Source organism: Sorex fumeus, unplaced genomic scaffold (genome assembly GCF_029834395.1).
Source record: "Sorex fumeus unplaced genomic scaffold, SorFum_2.1 ptg000128l, whole genome shotgun sequence".
Lineage (NCBI taxonomy): Eukaryota > Metazoa > Chordata > Mammalia > Eulipotyphla > Soricidae > Sorex > Sorex fumeus.
The window spans coordinates 47,824,849-47,843,275 of record NW_026606185.1 but is presented as its reverse complement, the minus strand read 5'-3'; positions in this window follow the sequence as shown (position 1 = coordinate 47,843,275).

The following is an 18,427-nucleotide window of genomic DNA, read 5'->3' as shown; positions in this document are numbered from 1 at the left end:
ACTTCCATCTTTTGTTATGTCACATGCACTGATCAAAAGCTTCTACAGTCAGAGACATGATACTCCATCCATCCATTGGGAATCACATGAGACCTGAGCCAGACCACTGAGCTTGTCTGAGCATTACTTTCCTCATTTGGAAAAAATGAGAATAATAAAATGGAACTAACCCCCTGGGGTTATTGAAGACTAAAATAAAACAGCAATCAAACAAGTCTATTTTCCACAGGGTCATGTTTCTCTGATTCTCCGTAATGCTGAACGCCATGTGGGAGAGTGCCCTCATGTACTATTCGTGCAGTTTAGTCATATGGATTGGCTGAGGCCTTGTGTGGGACTGGGAAGGAAGAAACCAATTTGCTTGGATGAGGAAGAAACCTCATCCAAGTTTCACTGGGGAATTCAGGGGTTCATAAAGATAATGATCATAAAGCACTTTCGATTATAATTTTTGCAGTAGTACTAATATTTATGGTTTTGATATACTCAACTCACCACTACCCAAGTGATAAGTATCTTCCATCAATGCCCACCTGTTATTTCTAGTCCACCTCTCTTTCTCGCCTGCCCATTCCTTCCACCCCTTTCTTGGTATCCTCAGTTCTCAAGTCCAGAGTCAAGGGTCCATCATCATTCAATATTATCTATTTTTTGTTTCTATACATACCACAGATGAGTGAGACCCTTCAACTTTTTTCTTGCTCCCACTAATTTATTTCTCTTAACACAATAGTGTCTAGTGCTATCCAAGCAACAAGTTGCATCTCACCCTTTATTATAGCTGTATAATGTTACATAGTGTATGCTAAAAGGCGCTTTTTGAACCAGTCACTTTATCCAAGAAGTAGGACCACCTACTTGGAAGGGTTATTATGCCTTAGTGACAATAAGAAGTTTTGAACAGGGACTGGGGAGCTACTACAGGGGTTAAGCACTTTCCTCCTAAATATTCAGCCCAAGTTTAATCCCCAGCACTGTGTATGTTCTCCTGAGTTCCCCTCCCTGAGCACAGAACCAGAAGTAAGCCCTGACTAATCACATTTTTGTATGTTCAAAAAATAAGTTTTCAAAAATGGGATTAAAATGGACAGATAAACTAAAAAAGAAATGGCATATTTAACATATATACATATATATGTACACAGTATACAACTACGCAACTATAAGAGAAAATAAAATAGTCTATTTACTGAAATTTAGATAGAACTGAAGATTGTCATGTTATGCAAAAACAATCAGAGGAAGCAGGAGAAATGTCCTCTGTGGTATGAGACATAAGACAAGGGAATGGATAGCATTGAATGATGACAAACCCTGGCTTTGTATTATAAAACTAAGATTACAAAAATGGGAGAGGATTATAAAGTGGATTAGAAATGATATTAGGTCATTGGTGGAGTATCTGGAGCACTTTGGTGATGGGGAGAGGTGGGAACTATGAATATAAAGGTCATAAACATTAATATTACTCTCCACATCTTATCTAAAATATAACAATAAAATCAAGTTTTAAAATGACCAGTGCTTTTAAAGAGATAGTGGGCAGAAATATTCATAAGGGCAGTTGGTGACCTCTCTTGAGGGCAATCTTGTCCATTCCCACCTGTGCTCCCTTGCTCACATTCCCCTCAAGCTGATGCCCAGCCCCTATTCTCCAAATAGCCTTAGTCTCTGTCTTAGTTTGTTAATAATAAACATCCGTACAGCCCTGGAAACCCAGCATGCAATGAAACTTCTTGCACCAGTGTATGCAAATGTCCCTCCTCTTCCTCTGAGTTCTTTAATCAGAATTGTCCTCATTTCTCAATTATCAGTGGCAGAATGAAGACCTTGCCATTAGTATTCCATTGGTCCTATTTAAGACTTGGTGATTAGTCTGTAGTTCTTTCATGCACAGAACCTGTGTCAAATATAGAACTTTTGTATTCTAAACAAAGGTTGGCACTGAGACTAGATGGAACTGATAACCCATTATAAAGCTACAAAATTGTTAGACAGAAAGAAAAGCAGCAATCAACTGAGCTGATAGGGTGTTTAAAGTTCATATAGTTTAAACCCTATCCTTTGAGACAATGCATAAACTAAGAACCAAAAAGGAATCAGGGCCTTGGTTTATGTCAGACACTGGTGTTTCTCTGATCAGGTTTTTGGGGAATGTTAAACTTTTTATGAGAATAAGAACCAATTTACAATTTCCAACTTTTTCCTTTTCCTCTTCATGACTCTTAATGGAGGTTCTGCACTTTATTGTTTCATTGGTAAAACAGTTTTTAAAATGTGCTTACTTCTGATCCACTGTAAATCTACAAATCTTGCCGCACTTGGATTCGCCCATCTGAAATTTTATATTCCACTTTACTGTGTTGAAATACATACAGTCATGTGTACATCCTCCCTATGGCTCTTGACAAACCTCCTCTGTAGGATCTACTTACTAGGTAATTATTAAATGAAATTTTCACTGATACCTTGACACATCCACCAAGGTTTTGAAGGTATTTTCAGGAATTATTCTATAATTCTTTAACTTTTTCTGCTAAACAGTGGATTAGACCAATATTCTGAGTTCTGATTCCATTGCATTAAGTTTTTTTCTGTCTGTTCTACTTCAATTGACTTCCAAAAGACACGTGAAGTTGTATGTTTAGTTTATACATCCATCTGCGGTATATTTTGGGGGAGAACTACACTTTCTTATCTCACTTGCTGAGATGATGGCTGCCAATGATGGCTGCCATCTTGATAAGCCTCTGCCATCCCTACTGCAGTGACTGACCTCATAATGGCATGTTAGATACAGGATGAATCTGGAAAAATTACTCCATTTCTGTAGATATGTCAAGTGGTCCATGGGAGATCACATGATGCAAAACATACCAATCAGAGACTTCCTGAAAAGTATGTAAAGTCAAGCTGGGAGGAGGCTACTTCATTTTCTCACTAGAAATGCACTGAAGATATCCAGAGGGTCCAGTGGTGCTGAAAGTTTTAATCCTCTCTTATTGGAGAACCAATTCCAGAAGAAAGATAGAGTGGACTGAAAAGGCACCAAAACAATCTTTCAAGGAAAAGTAACTTAACCATGTTTGATTCCTGTTTTTTCTTACACTGATAGCAGATGATTGAGCAAATGACAGTATTATGGAATTCAACTCTGTCCATCCAAATCTATACATCTCTAACCCCCAGTGATTGATAACTTGATAATCTTTGATAATATGGTTTTAATAATGTCATTGAGTGACAGACATTAGGGAAAGCCTTAGTTCAAAGAACTGATGTCTTTATCAAAGGAAGAAATTTGGACAGAGGAAATTTCTTCTAAAAGAAATTTCTTCTAAAAGGCACAAGGAATTCTCAAGCAAAGAGGGGAGACCATGTGATAACACAGAGAAGAAAAACCATCTGCAAGTTCAGGAGAAGGACCTTAGAGAAAAAAATTAAAACAAAACAACAATAACAATAACAAAACAACAGCAAAACAACCTGACACCTTGATTGTGGTGATACAGTCTCCAGAACAGCAAGAATATTCATTTCAGTTGTCTAAGCCCTCGATTCTCTGGTAGTTTCTTATGACAACGCTCACAAATTTAGATAGATCCCAACATTTCCTTTCCTTTGTTTTGTTCAAATTACTTTAAGATCATCTTTAAATCTTTAAACTCTATGGAAGAGTACAAGCTATCAAATATTTCTGGCAGATGTAATGGTGGCAGTATCCCAAACAGCTTTCTATCCTATCCCAACCCAAGGACTGTGGAAACAAGGAAGAGAGAGACAAAACTGAGACCCAGATCAAATCTAAATCATATCAGTTAAAAATCCTGCTTAGTTGAATGAATTAATAAAGAGTTGCTGGAACATTTTGTTTACTGTGTAATTCTTCCCCCTAACAGAATCCAGAAACTTGGGACTAAACAATGACAAAACTGACATTCAGTCTGTGTTAATTGCAGGATTAAGTTGATTGCCAAAATGTCTTGGACTCTTTTTTTCTTTCCTAAACAGAATTTTTTTTCAGTCAAACTCTTTTGTTAAAGAAACTCAGGAAAGGTGGCTACTCAACAAAGACCAGGTACTTGCTTTAATCATAAATAGATGACATATTTTTCCTGGGGCATTTTTTCAACTTCCACGCTAGCTAGTTACTTCCTTCCAGGGAATGTATATTTCTTAGCTCTATTATGAATGAATTTAACTGATAAACAGTAATATCATCCCTTTATATGATCTAACAGTATTATCTGTGCAATTCATTTTTCTGTGCTATAAATTAAATTATTCTTTTTAAACCAACCACCTAGTGTATGCTCACTAATCAACAAAACTAGGATCCTGACCACATTAACTTAGCTCCAATAGAATATCTACATGGAATAAAATGAAAAGTCATAACCCTCTACAAGTGTGTTAGCCTTAGGAACTCTGTTAGAGAAACTTGCATGGCTTCCTGTTCTATTCACAGCTGATTTTGTGTTTTGCTTTTTCTCTCTATCCACTTTTATATATTTCTGCTGAATCCCTCCATTCCAGAGCAGGAATACACGCTTTCCTAAAATATTTTTCTAAATTTTATATTTTTCTGCCTCTCCTTCCTTTAGTAATCTCCTTGCTTATTTAAAATTAAATGAAAGTTGTTTATTTGGGAAAATTCAGAAAATTTTCATAGATTTAAAAGGATGAGAAATTTATTTCTATGAAAAGTCTTCAGTGATGGATGATGACTGTCTGACATTCTCAGGCACAAAAAATGTGGAATATTTTGTTCTTTTTAAAGGCATCTTCTTTCATAAGTCTCACATAGGCTCTGAGTAGTTCATTCTTGTCTCTGACAATTTCCTGTCTTTTACCCTCTTCTTTTCCTTTCCAGGCTCTTTTAGGTCAAGTAGAAACCTTGGCCACAATTCTGCTCTCTGTGGTGAACATGAATCCAGAACTACTCCATGATCAAGTAAGATTCATCCCAGGGATTCAAAGATGGTTCAATATATGCAAATCAATGAACATAATATGCTGCATCATTAAAAGGAAAAATTTAAATCATATGATTATATTAATTGATACAAAGAAAGCTTTTGATGAGGTCCAACACCCATTTATAATAAAAAAAAATTCTCAGCAAAATAGGAGAACATTCCTCAAGTTATTAACAGCTATCTAATAAAAAACCCATAGACAATATTCTTAATAGTGAAAAACTGAACATGTTCTCACTAAGATCAGGCATAAGACAAGGACGTGCACTGTCCCACCCTAATTTAAAATTGTATTAGAAGTTTTGATGACAACAATAAGGCAAAAATAAGAAGTCAAAGAGATCCAATTTGGAAAAGAGGAAGTCACATCATCTCTATTTGCAGATGACATAATATACATTGAAAACCATAATGAATTCACTCAAAAGCTCCTAGAAACAATAAAAAAATACAGTAAAGTTATTAGCTACAAAATCAATACACAAAAATTGGTTCTGTTGCTATATAAAAATAATTAATCGGAGAAGAAAGAAATCAAAGAGATCAAAGAGCCCAAAACATCAAGTACAACTTTCTCTCAAAAATGGTGAGACCCTGGACGGCTACATGCAAAAAAATGGGCTCAGAACTCTGCCTAACACCATGTACAAAGGTAAGATCAAAATGGATTAAAGACCTCAACATCAGACCAGAAACCATAAGATACATTGAAGACAAAGTTGGCAAAACCCTCCATGACATTGAGGCTAATGGTATGTTCAAAGATGACACGCCACTGGCTGAGCAAGTGAAAACAGAGATAGATAAATGGGACTATCTTAAACTAAGAAGCTTCTGTACCTCCAAAGAAACAGTGACCAAAATACAAAGACAGTCTACAGAATGGGAAAGAATATTCGCCGAATACACATCTGACAAGGGGTTGATATCAAGGATATACAAAATACTGGTTGAACTCCACAAGAAGAAAACATCCAACCCCATCAAAAAATGGGGCAATGAAATGAACAGAAACTTTCTCAAAGAAGAAATCCGAATGGCAAAAAAGCACATGAGAAAATGCTCTACATCATTAATCATCAGGGAGATGCAGATCAAAACCACAATGAGATACCATCTCACACCTCAGAGACTGGCCCACATTCAAAAGAACAAAAGCAACCGTTGCTGGCGCGGATGTGGTGAGAAAGGGACACTCCTTCACTGTTGGTGGGAATGTCGACTGGTTCAGCCCTTTTGGAAAACAGTATGGACGTTCCTCAAAAAATTAGAAATTGAGCTCCCATTTGACCCAGCGATACCACTCCTGGGAATATATCCCAGAGAGGCAAAAATGTGTAGCCGAAGTGACATCTGCACTTGTTTGTTCATTGCAGCACTCTTTACAGTAGCCAGAAACTGGAAGAGACCTGAGTGCCCAAGAACAGATGACTGGTTAAAGAAACTTTGGTACATCTACACAATGGAGTACTATGTGGCTCTTAGAAAAGATGAAGTCATGAACTTTACATACAAGTGGTACAATATGGAAAGTATCATGCTAAGCGAAATGAGTCAGAAAGAGAGGGATAGACATAGAAAGATAACATTCATCTGGGGGATATAAAATAATAAAATATGAGATTAATACCCAAGAATAGCTGAGAGCAACACCAGGAGAATTACTCCATAACTTAGAGGCCAGCTGGGTATTCTAGGGGAAAGGACAATTCAGATAGAAAGGGGAACACCAAGTGGAGGGTGTTTGGAGGATCCTCCCAGGAGGGGAGATGCAGGTTGAAAGTAGACTGGACTGAACATGTTCGCCACTCAATGCCTCTTTGGCTGATCACAACACCCAGGAGGAGAGAGAAAACAAAAGGGAATGCCCTGCCACAGTGGCAGGGGGGGATGGGGGGATGGGAGAATGAGGGGGAGGGATATTATCCTGGTGGTGGAAAATGGGCACTGGTGGAGGGATGGGTATTTGATCGTGGTATGACCGAGATCCAAGCACAAAAATTTGTAAATCTACAACTGTACCTCATGGTGTTTCACTAATAAAAAAAAAAAAAGAATCAGGAAAAAGGAACCCCTAAAAACTGAAAAATATGGGGAGATGCTAGAAAGAAGATAACATTTCTGTGGAGCCTCTGCCTGGTGGTGAAACTATTTGGTTATTTCCATTAATTTGTGTAATTTCTAAGTTTAGGTTTTTAAAGTTTCAATTTGCATTTCCCTGATGTTGTGTGTATTACTTATATAGCAAAAATTATAAAATTATGTATAAAAGCAAAATTTAAGTACACCTGTATGTATACATGATGAGAGGAAAAAGGGAAATATATATGTGTGTGTATGTGTGTGTTTACTTAAAAAAAAATGGTGAGACCATGCAAGTGGAAGGAAACATAAACAAATGGGACTACATCAAACTAAGAAGCTTCTTCACTTCAAGAGAAACAGTGACCAAAATACAGAAGGAGTCCACGTAATGGGAAAGAATATTTATCCAATACCCATCTAGTAGGGGATTAATATCCAGGATATAAAAAACACTAGTAGAATTGTACAAGAAAAATCCTCCAACCCCATCAAAAAATGGGGAGAAGAAATGAAGAGATGTTTCCTCAAAAAAAGAAATACAAATGGCCAAAAGGCACATGAAAAAATACTCCACATTGTTAGCCATCAGGGAGATGCAAATCAAAACAACAATGAGATATTATCTCATGCCACAGAGTCTGGCACATATTCAAAAGAACAAAAGCAACCAGTACTGGCGTGCATGTGGGGAAATAGGGACGCTCTTTCACTGTTGGTAGGAATGCCGACTGGTTCAGCCTTTCTGGAAAACAGTATGGACAGTCCTTCAAATACTAGAAATTGAGCTTCCATATGACCCTGCATTACCACTTCTGGGAATATATCCCAAGGATCCAAAATAAAGCATAGTAGAAATGACATCTGTACCTATATGTTCATTGCAGCACTGTTCACAATAGCCAAAATCTGGAAACAACTCAAGTGCCCTACAATAGATGACTGGTTAAAGAAACTTTGGTACATCTATACAATGGAATACCGTGCAGCTGTTAGAAGAGATGAAATTTGCTTATAAGTGGATCGACATGGAGAGTATCATGCTAAGTGAAATGAGTCAGAAAGAGAGGAACAGACATAGAAGGACGGCATTCATTTGTGGAGTATAGAATAACATAACATGAGGCTGACATCCAAGGACAGTAGATATGAGGGCTAAGAGGATTGCCCCATAGCTGGAAGCCTGTCTCATGAGCTCAGGGGAGAAGGCAGATGGAATAGAGAAAGGATCACTAAGAAAATGATGGCTGGAGGAAACAGTCAGGTTGGGAGATGTGTGTCAAAAGTAGATAATGGACCAAACATGATGACCTCTCAGTGTCTGTATTGCAAACCATAATGCCCAAAAGTAGAGAGAGAGAGTATGGGGAATATTGTCTGCCATGGAGGCAGGGGAAGGGTGGGGAAGAGAAGTATTCTGGAGATATTGGTGGTGGGGAATGTGCTCTGGTGGAAGGATGGGTGTTTGATCATTGTGTGATTGTAACCCAAACATGAAAGCTTGTAACTTTCTCACAGTGATTCAATAAAATTTAAAAATAAAGTGGTGAGAGACCTATATCATAAAAACTTCAAAATACTCAAGAAAGAAATTGCGGAGATCTTAGGAAATGGAAAAACATTCCATTCTCACGGATTGGAAGAATCAACATTGTCAAAATGACCATATTACCTAAACTACTATGTATATTCAATACAACTCTTACCCAAATTCAGACATTTGAGAACAATTATAAAGTTTGTGTGGAACCATAAAAGACCCCACATCCAAAACCTTATAAAAAAAGAAACTGGGAGACATCTCACTACCTCACTTGAATCTACATTATAAGCCATAGTGATCTAAACAGCATTATACTGGAATAAAGAAAGATGCTCTGATGAATGGGTCAGAATAAAATATCCAAGATTAAACCCCTATATATACATGCATATATACATATATATGATCAGCTAATTTTGGGCAAAGAACCTGAGAGCATGAAATGAAATAAAGATAGCCTTTTCAACAAATGGTGTTGAGAGAATTGGATAACCACATGGGAGAAATTCAATCTAAATCCATATTTCATACTTTACACAAAAGTCAACTCAAACTAGATCAAAGTCCTTGATATTGTATCTGATTCTATAAAGTACATTGAGGAAAATATAGACAGAACACTTCAAGACCTAGACCTCAAAGGAGTCTTCAACAATATGATGCCATTGGAAAAAGTTAACAAATAGAAACTAAACAAATACACCAAACTTAAAAGTTTCTGTATGACAAAAGAAACATGGGTTAAAACTGAAAGATAGCTAACTGAGCAGGAGAAAGTATTTGCACTCAACACATCAGATACGTTGATATCCAGGATCTGTAAATATTCACAACAACAAAAATCTAAAAACCCCATCGAACACTGGATATAGGAAATGAACAGATATCTCTGAAGAGTAGCAATGAATGGCCAACAGGCACATGAAAAAACTGTTTGTAACAACAATTGTTATTAAAGAAATACAAATCAAGACAACAATGACTTATGATCTTAAACCAGTGAGAATGGGGATGTGGGGAAAAGGGGAACACTCACCACTGCTGGTGGGAATTTTGTCTGATCTAAACTCTATGGAAAACAGTATGGAGGACACTCAGTAATTTCAGAACTGAGTTCCCGTATGACCCAGCAATTCCACTGTTGAATGTCTATACCCAGGACAAAAAAACACTCATTCAAAAGAATATACTTGATCATTGTGTAACTAAAACCCAAGCACAAAAATTTGTAAGTCTATAACTGTACCTCATGGTGTTTTACTAATAAAAAAAAGAATATAGGCACATCATTATTCATTGCAGCACTCAATACAATAGCTAAGATTTGTAATCAATCATTAGATGTCCAAGGATAGACAAGTGGATCATGAATATGTGTTATATATACACATCTGTAAGGAAGGATGAAATTATGCAATTTGTGGCAACATGGATGGAACTAGAAGACATCATGTCAAATGAAGTAAGCCAGAAGGATAAACAAAGGATGATATCATTCATATGTGATATTTAGAATAATTATATGAGGAAATGCAGTAGTTTAAATGGAGGATAACCTGATCCACCTTGGCCCCAGAGTATAGCGAGAAGAAAATAAAGAGTGAGAGAAGAGATAGATGAAAAGCAATGGGGCCAGGTCAAGGGATTCAGGTATAAAGATGGTTTTAAGGAATGATAGAGCCAAGTATCCAAAACAAAAGTCAACAATACTGAAATCAAGAAACCCAAACTTTAACAACCAAACTTAAAATGGTGCCTGTCAAGAAGGTAGGCTTGGGTAGGAGCTATGGGAGAGAATCTGGGAACATTGGTAGAGAGAAGTTGACAATGGTGGTGGGATTGCTGCTCATTATTTTATATCTTAAACTCAACTATGAATAAATTTTTAAATCTCTGTGCTTTGACAAAAAATATGAAAAGAAAAAAATAAAAAGTTTTCATCAACATCTTCAAGCAATTTATAAGCTGGAGAGAAAGTAGGCCTTTGAGTAACTTGAACATACTAAAGACTATACTGAGAGATGTGCATAAATCATAAACATAAAACTGAGAATGGGGTAATAATCGGCAGAGTCTGGCAAACTCTCCGTGTCGTACCCAATATGTCAAATACCAGTAACAATGATGGGTCTCATTCTCCTAAAGAGCCTTGAATATAGCACTTTCTTAAAAATCTCAGGGCTAGGATGAAGGAGACGTTACTGGGGCCTGCTCGAGGCAATCGACGAATAACAGGATGGTTGTGATTTGTGATTCGGGGTAATAAAGATATTTAGTTTGATTCCATTTTCCTTTATTTCCCATTGTTGAGATCATGATCAATATCCACCCACTGTTCTAACCAACTGTGGCCTCAGTTTTGAGCTCTTACTAGAATCATATTCTAAGAACTCTCAGGAAGACACTATAACCTGGCATATATGTGTATATATATGTATATGCACACATATATGTCATAAATACATATATATATATGTTTTCCTATGTTTCCTACATTTGGTTAGAGAGATTCATTGCCTTGGAGATGAGTAATATTGTCAATATGGGAAAGAAAGGGGATCACAAAAATTTGTGTTGGGGGACTGGAGTGAAAGCACAGTGGGTACGGCATTTGCCTTGCACGTGGCCAACCCAGGTTCGATTCCCAGCATCCAATATGGTCCCCCGAGCACCGCCAGGAGTAATTTCTAAGTGCATGAGCCAAGAGTAACCCCTGTGCATTGCTCGGTGTGACCCAAAAAGTAAAAAAAAAAAAAAATTGTTTTGCGTACATAGTATAAAGAGTTTTCAAAGTCAGACTTCTTCATAAAACTAAGAATTTTCCAAATTCTCAAAGTTCCCCTTTGCAGGTCAGAAGCCACGTCCAGCAAAACCAATGACAGATTTTACTCAAACTCATAGCATAGAGCATAGAGACAACAAAGAGAATTCCTACCTGATAAGGTAAAGATTATGAGTTCCCAGGCAAGGAAGAAGAGGATTTTGTGTGGATTTCCTCAGGGTGAAAAAAGTTTCAGCTTCTCAGAGAATCAAAGATCTGGACTTAATTGGGTCTTAAATCAAAGTTTGAAAGTTCATTGTCTAAAATGCTAGACAAAAGTTAGGTGTTTTAGAACTTCCAGGCTCTGTCCCTCAAGATGGCAAAGTCTTAAATAGATGAGAGAGAATCTGAGAGAGAGGTTAGATTATCTGTGATGCTGTATTGCATGCAGGTTTCCCTTGAGTTCCCATAGGGGTCAATAGTAGATGTGAGTCACCTACATCAGATGGAACCCCAGTGACTGAGAGTTTCCACAACCAAGGCCCAGGTATGCAGGTGCCAGGACTAAATCTCCATGACACATGGTGATAGAGGCGCCTGCCTACTCATTAGCCTGGCTGTCATACCTACAATGTAGCTTCAGGCACCATCTTATTGCACCAAAAAACCTGGTTCAGAGATATGCAATTGAATCCCAAAATGGATTAGTGCCCTGTAAGATAACACTGCTTTGTCCTTCCTCAGATAGCTTACGTTTATCGACACAAGAAGACAATTAATATTATGCTATTGTAACATAGGATCTAATTGGCTTCGAATATTATTCATTCCCGGGCATCTGCTTTCTCAATTTAGGCCTCAGTTGCCCTCACTTCCTAGTGCCCACAAAAGCAGGGTCCCAATGAAGGACTGAATGGAACCAGAGCAAGCTGTAAGCTGTGTGCTACCCTGTCATCGATATGGGCCAAAGCGCCACAATTCTTAACTATAAGAGCTTGATCATGACAAATGCTGTCATGTTCCAAAAGTAACAATGAGACTAGGACCCTGCTAGGGATAGGAAAGACTAATATGGCCTGAGCACTGTGGTCGGATATCGAGATGACCCCAAGAGAGCAATTCTATAAGCTTAATGCATCTCTTGGGCTGGAGCAATAGCATAGCTGGTAGGGCGTTTGCCTTGCACGTGGCCAACCCAGGTTCGATTCCTCTGCCCCTCTTGAGAGCCCGGCAAGCTACCGAGAGTATTTCACCCGCACGGCAAAGCCTGGCAAGCTATCCGTGACATATTCAATATGCCAAACACAGTTACAAGTGTCACAATGGATATGTTACTGTTGCCCACTCAAGCAAATCGATGAACAACAGGAGGACAGTAACAGTGACAGTGAATGCATCTCTTAATATTTCTATACAAAATGATTAATATTATGAATGCTTATATGTTTGTTGGACAAGGAGAGGAGAAACACACCCATGAAATTCCACCCTTGGGTGGGTGGTCCTGCTGAAAGAGAGTCTGTCCTAGAAGCAGCATCCCCTGAGGGAAAGAACTTTAACCCTATTGTTAGTGACGACAACTACAGGTAAACCCAGCCCTTCAAGGTTGTGGGGATTTAACTAGACTGGAAGAGTGGCCTGGGGGGAGAAGATCAGGATGAAGAACCAGAGCCAGAGCCAGGAAAGAGGGGTTCCAGATCAGGGCCTGGGAGAAAAGAGAGAAAGACAGGAGTGAACGAGGATGAGAATGGAATAAACAGCATCTGATTAATCAGCCGACTTGGCCCTTGTTTCCCCCACCATCTGCCCCAGGGCTCGGGCCACCCAGACCAGGGGAGTGGCCCGGGTCCCCCCCCTCGCCCCCAGAAGCTGGGTGGCCAGGGGAAGAGTCATTGGGACCACCCTCTGGATTCCCTAGGAGTTTTTTACAGTGCCCTACAGAAATGTCTCTGGAACCCAACCATCTACAATCTAGAATTCCAGAAGCACACAGCCACAGTACCATGATATTCAAAATGAGCAAGGGACAATAAATGATCTAGCATCTGCCCCTGACAGGCAGGCTTGAATGTTGGTGGGAAAATTAGAGCAAAACATAATGCCCCAAAGTAGAGAGAGAGTATTGGAGAAATTGTCTGTCATGGAGGAGGATGAGGACTGGGATGCGGGGGGGGGGGGGGGGGAATCTTGAAGATACTGGTGGTGGAAAGTGTGCACTGGTGGAGCGATGGGTGTTCGATCGTTGTACAGCTGAACCTTGAATGTAAAAGTTTTGTAACTGTATCTCACAGTGATTCATTAAAAAAATAGTAAATGAGAGTGACAAAGAGGTACTGACATTTTGCAACACTAGATTAGATGAAAATGATCATAAATATAGAAGTATTTGTGACATGGGTTGGAGCGATAGCACAGTGGGTAGGGCATTCGCCTAACAAGTGGCCAACATGCCCGACCCGAGTTCGATTCCTCTGCCCCTCTCGGAGAGCCCGGCAAGCTACCGAGAGTATTCGATATGCCAGACACAGTAACAACAAAGTCTCCAATGGAGACGTTACTGGGTCCGCTCGAGCAAATCGACGATCAACGGGAGGGCCTTTACCTTTTTTTATTTGTGACATAGATCTATTTTCATGACTATATTTGAAGGATATGACATTCACTCTCCAAACCAGGTAGATATATGGAGTGTGAACGAATCAAGCACACGGTAAATTTAGGAGCTAGATCAAACCAACCTGATTAACAGCAAGTATAGCATATAGGCCAGAACTCCAAATTCTCTCTGCCCTTTATGGCTTTTCCTAAATCTGTGTATCCAGTCATCTTGTGAAGGAATACAATGAAGAGGAATAGATGCATGATTAAGCATTCCTGCCCCCAATTCACCAAATGTTCAAATGTCACCTGAAAAAATATTCTAAAATAAAAACTATGGAATTTCCCATATCAAAATGCAATACCACTCTCACCTCTGCCACACTATTGGTGGGACTAAGGAGAACAGGACATAAAAGTGCCCTGATATTTGTTGTGGAAATAAACAAAAGGAAGAGTATAAGGATTTCATCTCAGCCCTGTTTTAACTTCCACCAAAGATAAGATAAGCTCTGTAACAATATTATTGATAACAATGATATAATTTTGTCTCTTTTGAGTGAACCGGGTGGTGTTCAGGGCTTCCTGCTGGCTCTCCACTAAGGGATCATTCCTGGCAGTGCTCAGAGGATGATATGGGGTGGCAGGGTTGAACCTGGGTCAAATACGTGCAAGGCAAGTGTCTTACCCACTGTACTATTGCTCTGTCCACAAGATTGCATTTTTTAATAACAGGAAAGTCACTTAGAGAGATATGAAAAAGAACTAGTATTAGGAAAACCACTGGGTGTAGTCCTCAGAATATTAATAGTGCTGGCTGTAGAGAGTTTTCTTTCCAAGCTTCCTGTCAGTAACTCGAAGTAAATATCTGGACCAATAAAGTCCCACAAAAGTAATAAGCAAAGTTTTCGATCTTCAAATATGTTTGTACATTGTTCTATTACAGAAGGAAAAGCCCTAGAATTTCTCATAAATGGATATTTCCCTGGGGAAACACATAGCCTCTTGAGGGTCAGACATATTCTCCTGAAGATTCAGTGAGGTGACATTCACAAGGAAATCGCTACTTTTTACTTTCTTTTTTCTCTACATAAAAATCCACCTTCCCTTAAGAAATCATTAAATCTATGTTTGTTGGTTGTTGTTTTTTTTCTGACTGAAGCTTTCAATGTGAAAAATTGTAGACAAAAAACTAAAGAAAATTTGTAGACAAAGCCAAGATAAGATTAGAAGTCGCTAACAAGGTCAGAAAAAATATCCTTAATGAGAAAGTTAAAGACTGGCTCAATTTTCCTTGATGCATAAGGAGATATGTAAGAATATTAGAAATAAGGGCTGGAGTGATAGCATAGCTGGTAGAGTTTTTGCCTTGCACATGGCCAACCTAGGTTCCATCCCTGCACCCCATATAAATCCCCAGCTCTGTCAGGGGTGATCCCTGAATGCAGAAACAGGCATAAGCCCAGAACACCACGGGGTGTGGTTCCTTAAAAAATAATAGCAATAGCTTCTGCAAAAAGCACTGTGGAAAGTGGGTGAATATTGATTGTACATCTTAAGCTCATCAATAATGAATACAGCACTTGTAGTTTAAAGCTACAGCAACAGAAACTCACTATATTTAGTAACCTATAAAAAGATCCTTCTCATCCTTTAAGAAGCCAGTCAAATTTCATAAAGCCTTTCCTGACCAGAACAGCCCTCAACAATCACTCCTTTCTCTGAGTTGCAAGAGCATTTATTGCTTATTGCACTCACTAGAGATAAACCATTAGGTACCTTTAAAAAAAAAAGCAAGCGCAGTTTAATAGATAATAAAATTCTCCAAGGTAGATATCACATTAAATTCTTCTTATTATCCCCAGTGTCTAGCTTAGAGCCTGATTACACAGCCCATAAGTGTTCAATAAATGTTTGTTGTTAATGATGATATGTTGTAGACACATCTGAAACATAATCTGGATAAACACAAGGCAGGAAACGCGCAAATCATCATCTAACAAACATGCAAGCCAAGAAATCAATATGAAAGAGCTGTCTGAGTACCAAGTGAAAGACAAAGTAATGTCCTTCTCCCTGCCCTAGCATCCAACATGGTGATGGATTATGCTACATAAAATTATCGATAAAGACCAACGTAGTCACAATGATTTCTAAACAGTAGCAAGAAATATTAGATACGAAATGTAATATTACAACAAAGGTATCAGCACTGAGAGGCAGTACATGAAGAAACAGATATATTCACTGATCAAGAACCTCTGAAAATAACTGAGCACAATGAAAACATGGTACTTTCAATTTCCTCCTTCTCTACCTACCCAGCAGAAAATGAGATGTTGATCCCTTGCAAAATATGTCAAATAAGCATCATTTGCCCTTAAACAAAAGAGCAAAAAGGCAAAAGTTAGGCATTCAACCTTTGCCAAAACAAACCCAACCCTTTTAAATGAATTTTGTTCTCACAATACGAATCAGGCTGAATAAATTCATATAATTCTCATTTATATACAAAAAGAGTTTTAAAAATTTTACTTAGCTCTGGTCCAAATTCCTGTCTTTTCCCACAAGATTTGGCTTATTACATTAGTAGTAGAAAGTCTGAATCAAATCTATTTTATCAGTGAGCCTTGTCTTCCATTTTTTTTTACCTCTTTTGCTTACATTTTCTGACTTACCCCCTTTGTTTAATCCTAGAAGGGTGAGACTTTGGGAAAGGCATCTCTATCATTTGTAGCCAGTGTATGTACACAGTGCTAGCTTTGGTTTCACTATTGTGAAGCTGCGCAAAAAACCAAAATCAATCAGACCAACGTAAATTCCCCAGAACCTCACAGAAATCTGGGGCCAGGGAGAAGTAGGTATGAGCATCAGGTTGAAACAACCCATCATTCAAACTGTATATATTATGTTAGTATATGGAAATGCACAATAAGACAATAATTTAACTCACCACTTTAATAATAATTTTCAAAAATTTTGCCTATTAACAAACCATCAATATTTGAACTTATACACTTATTCTTTACCTCAACCATTACATTAGCATGGTCCCCTTTAAAACTTTCATAATGTAAATAATTTGCAAAATGAGTTGACTGTATATAGAATCAGCTCTACTTACCTACTTCTCCCCTACTATTATTAATCTTCTTGGTATTAAATTTCAGGAGCTAAAGGATATGAAGACTGAATTTCATGGATTAGTCAAGCTACCCCTGATGTATTCGATATCCAAGCACAGTAACAACAAGTCTCACAATTTTACTGGGCCTGCTCCAGCAAATAGAGGAACAACAACCAGAGGACAGTGCTACAGTGTTACAGTCACTGTGTTACAGTAACAAGTTCAATAACCAGTTTAGCTTTCTTCAGAGCTAAAGCAAGGACAAAACCATCCCATCACTTTGAAACAATTGACTGCTAGTTTCATGGTGGCAGGTGTGTGTGTGTGTGTGTGTGTGTGTGTGTGTGTGTGTTGGGGAGCTTGCAATTTACGTTAAATGCAATTTACGTTAAAAATGAATTATACAAGAAAAAATTATCCCAAATTTCTTAAATGTAATAAATATTTCTTACAGGATATAAAGGCAGTCTACTTCTCTTTAAGACAAATATTTAGAAACGATTCATGTACTCACAGTCACTCATGTCCTGTTGGCTCATAAACTGATCTGAGCATTACTTGATTGAAGGGTGAAGTGGGTCTCTTTTAGCGAGAGAACTCTTGCTCAGGAACACCAAGACAGAAAACAGGAAAAAACCTAAGAAACACAGAGGAGCTCACCAGGCATGCAATTCTTTGTTAAGATGTCACTTATAATTCCACATATAAAATGTCTTAGCATTACTTTTATTAGAATATTTTCACAGTCATAAACAAGTGTGGGCCAAATGGTGGCCTAGATGAAGCATGTGACCTTCATGTAGAGGAAAACAATCTCTCTCACTGTACCATTCTGCCTATTGATAAATCTTTTCTTTCGCCTACTTAAAAAAAAAAAAAAAAGATGGTGGCAGTACCTTGCAATATGGTGAATTTGGGTAGTGGCTGGAGTCATCAAGAGGTGATACTATGGGGCAAAAATGGGATTTTCCACTAGATGGCACTAGGATACATTTGTGGCAGTTTAGGTGTAGTAAACAAGACTCACCAGCGGGACTGGGAAATCAGCGCATATTTCTGTATGCCATACAGAGCAATTTCTGTAGCCATACAGAGACCTTCCTACTGAGGGCCAGAGGAATGTGCATTTCAGACGTCCTTTCATTTGGGTCTACACTAGAGGGACACCTGGAGTGGCACATGTTTGTATTTGTAAGGATGATTACATATAAGTATACATATGCTTATGTACATATTTGCCATATTTATATCTGCACCATCCATACCTTTTCATGATTTCTCTCTTTAGTTCTTTTAAATAGGGACCTTCATAGCAGTGCTCAGGGGTCCCCATGCCC